Source organism: Polypterus senegalus, chromosome 5, assembly GCF_016835505.1.
Source record: "Polypterus senegalus isolate Bchr_013 chromosome 5, ASM1683550v1, whole genome shotgun sequence".
NCBI classification, from domain to species: Eukaryota; Metazoa; Chordata; class Cladistia; order Polypteriformes; family Polypteridae; genus Polypterus; species Polypterus senegalus.
The window spans coordinates 83978230-83982549 of NC_053158.1; positions in this window are offsets into that span (position 1 = coordinate 83978230).

A 4320-nucleotide genomic window follows, 5' to 3' on the forward strand; every position below is an offset into this window, starting at 1 on the left:
CACGTGAGCCGCTCGGAGTACATGCATCGAAGCTTCTCAGCTGTGCTTGTGCTATCTCGTGCGATCTCGAGATGCCCACGGCTTTATTTAATGTTAGCTCAGACCTAGCATACCAGCAATTTAAACTCCGTTACAGCAATTTTAACTCTGTTACAAAGTGATCAAGAGTCTCAGTTAAACCCTGCGTCTTCTCATTAAACTTAATTTAAACTTTAGGTTTACACCGTGCTTTGTTTTCCTATGCGTTTGTAATGCATTTTTTGAACAGGTTTCATTCATCGAAGTGATCACTACCCAAATCGGTACTCGTGAATCTAAGGTGTTTTACGGGCATTCCCGGTATTAAGTTGTGGATATGCCTGCGAATATTTAGTAGCAGCGTGTCTATGAACGTAATTTAAACAAGCCTTACCCCTTGCTTTCCTATTGATATGCGTACAAAGGCTTGTTCAGCGTCAGAGGGTTTCTGCAGTAGTTCACGTGAGCTGCTTGGAGTACATGCATCGAAGCTTCTCAGCTGTGCTTGTGCTATCTCGTGCTATCTCGTGCGATCTCGCGATGTCCACGGCTTTATTTAATGTTAGCTCAGACCCGGCACTTAAAAGTTGTATCTCGCGAATATCGTATTTGTTCTTAGGCATGACAAACGCCAGTGGCAACGTGTGTATGAACCTAATTTAAAGTTAAGATTTACACCCTGCCTTCCTATTTGTTTGCATAAGCACAGTCCTTCACCAGCAATTTTAACTCCGTTACAGCAATTTTAACTCTGTTACAAAGTGATCAAAAGTCTTGTTTATACCCTGCGTCTTCTCATTAAACTTGTATCTCACGAATATCGTATTCGTCGTAGGCATGACAAATGCCAGCGGTGGCCTGTCTATGAACTTAATTTAAACTTTAGGTTTACATCGCGCTTTGTTTCCGAAGTAGCTGCACTTATGAATATGCTTGTATGCGTCACTCGCTTCATATTCTTTTGCTGCCTTCTCAATTGTGTAATGTGTTTTTTGAACAGGTTTCATTCATCAAAGTGATCATTACCCAAATCGGTACTTGTGAATCTAAGATGTTTAACAGGCATTCCCGGTATTAAGTTGTGGATTTGCCTGCGCATATTTAGTGGCAGCGTGTCTATGAACGTAATTTAAACTTAAGCTTTACACCTTGCTTTCCTATTGATATGTGTACAAATGCTTGTTCAGCGACAGAGGGTTTCCGCAGTAGCTGTACTTATAAATATGCTAAGCAGAGTCCTTCACCTGCGAATATTTACCTTATATGGGCAGGCACTCAATTACGTGGGAGGCGTGATGATGCGGGACGCAACTCCGCCTCACACGGCAACCAAGCTGCAGGCTATGGCTATGGCCGCATATATGGATGCAAGTAGGTTCCAGTTATGATCGTTATGCGTAGAATTTCAAAATGAAACCTGCCTACATTTTGTAAGTAAGCTGTAAGGAATGAGCCTGCCAAATTTCAGCCTATCACCTACACGAGAAGTTGGAGAATTAGTGATGAGTCAGTCAGTGAGTGAGTGAGTGAGTAAGTCAGTCAGTGAGGGCTTTGCCTTTTATTAGTATAGATATATATACTGTGGTGTATGGCCAGCCGTTCATCCCGGTCAATACCCCCAAGCCCCGAAGACCAGCAGGACATCATGGATATTGGAGTCTTTACGCACAGCCCTGCTGGTTACCATGGGGGCCACTAGGAGATGCTGCAGGGAGGAACAATGTTTTTTTGCCATACGCCCCAGAAGTACGTCTGAGTCACATGGACAAGGGGAATGACGTGCTTCCGAGGTGAAGAAAAGGACTTTTGATCTGACCTGGAAGTGATAGGAGATCACATGGACTGGGGATTGAAACACTTCCGGGTCAGGGAATATAAAAGGACAGTGGGAGCTCCTAAATGGCAAGCTGAGCTTCGTGGAAGGGTGGCAACGCATCTGGGAGTGAAGGATTGTGTATTATCTATTAGTGATTGTGTTTAACACTAGAATTACCAGAGCCTACGAAAAAACTTGTAAATCCGTCCCACCTTAAATCGCTTCTTAAAATCGTTCACAGCTCTCCACCAGCGTCTTTTGTCATCTAAATGTGCTGATAAAAATCAGGCTGCAAGCAGCTGGCTATTTCATCCCCCCACCGATTTAGAACGTGCACAAACTTCTCCCAGCTCAAGCTTTGATTGATTTTCTGGGAGTGAAGTGGAGTTTTAGAGTGGAAATAATAGTTCATTGTTTGAAACACACGCATTTCATGTCTGTTCCGTTTCTACAGTAATTTGTGTAAACACATTGTTAAAACAGAAACGTTTTTTATATTCTAATAGTAGATGACAAAATGTAGGCATAAACTATATAATGTATGAAGCCTGAAGTATCAAAGAAATACTTTCACAAAAGATACAAATCTAACACAACAATTGCGCTTTTAATCAAAAATAAAACTGCAGAAACAAAAAGCCGCCTTGACATGCGACATTGACAACCATTTATTATGACTGCCTCTGTGGCGCAATAGAATCAGCTGCCGACTAGGAATCAAAAGGTCGTAAGTTCGTTCCTGCACCGCTCTGTTTTGAGAAGTAAACTGCTCTTAGTCTTACTATTTTAGAATAAAAACATACATTTGATTTCAGTCTGTAACAGCCGGTGTAATTTATGATACTTGTAAAGGTTAGCTTTGGTTGTTTTTTTAGTCAGTTTTATTATCTCAGCCACATTCACGAGCCCAAACACACCCCACCCCCACAAAGACACTGCTGTTTTCACATAGGCGCGCTGTAACAGAGGTAAACTCAGCTCCGTTCTACATCGGAGCAAGAATTCACATACCATTGCTTGCCTACTAAAGTGTCAGCAGGCACTTTTCCTGGCATTATACACATTTTTGTGCATGCCCTCTGCACACTACTTGTGACTTTAGGCATTAGGAAGTAAGTAAATAAATAAAGGTAAATTGTATCATAAAATTATTTCTTCAAAACGTCGAATGTTATTTATTTGGCACAGATATCTCTGTATGCACTTTTTGTGGCATTACACATGTATTTTTTGAGCAAGTCTATGTTTGGACTTTTATATGGTGTCTGGCATCTTGGACAAGGATTCAAGGGAGTGATAGCACCCCCCATTTTTTTCCTCAGAATTCTACACACGACACCCCGTAATGACAACGTGAAAAAGTTTACTTTAGGTTTTTGCAAATTTATTAAAAATAAAAAAACTGAGAAATCACATGTACATAAGTATTCACAGCCTTTACTCAATACTTTGTTGATGCGCCTTTGCCAGCAATTACAACCTCAAGTCTTTTTGAATATGATGCCACAAGCTTGGCACAACTATCCTTGGTCAGTTTCACCCATTCCTCTTTGCAGTACCTCTCAAGCTCCATCAGGTTGGATGGGAAGCGTCGGTGCACAGCCATTTTAAAATCTCCCCAGAGATGTTCAATTGGATTCAAGTCTGGGCTCTGGCTGGGCTACTCAAGAACATTCACAGAGTTGTCCTGAAGCCACTCCTTTGATATCTTGGCTGTGTGCTTAGGGTCATTGTTCTGCTGAAAGATGAACCATCGCCCCAGTCTGAGGTCAAGAGCGCTCTGAAGCAGGTTTTCATCTAGGATGTCTCTGTACATTGCTGCAGACATCTTTCCCTTTACCCTGTCTAGTCTCCCAGTTCCTGCCGCTGAAAAACATCACCACAGCATGATGCTGCCACCACCATGCTTCACTGTAGGGATGGTATTGGCCTAGTGATGAGCGGTACCTGGTTTCCTCAAAACATGATGCTTGGCATTCACACCAAAGAGTTCAATCTTTGTCTCATCAGACCAGAGAATTTTGTTTCTCATGGTCTGAGAGTCCTTCAGGTGCCTTTTGGCAAACTCCAGGCGGACTGCCATGTGCCTTTTACTAAGGAATGGCTTCCATCTGGCCACTCTACCATACAGGCCTGATTGGTGGATTGCTGCAGAGATGGTTCTCCTCTCTCCACAGAGGACCTCTGGAGCTCTGACAGAGTGACCCTCGGGTTCTTGGTCACCTCCCTGACTAAGCCCCTTCTCCCCCGATCACTCAGTTTAGATGGCTCTAGGCTCTAGGTCCTGGTGGTTTCGAACTTCTTCCACTTATGGATGATGGAGGCCACTGTGCTAATTGGGACCTTCAAAGCAGCAGAAATTTTTCTGTAACCTTCCCCAGATTTGTGCCTCGAGGCAATCCTGTCTCAGAGGTCTACAGACAGTATCTTTGACTTCACGCTAGGTTTCTGCTCTGACATGAACTGTCAACTGTGGGACCTTATAT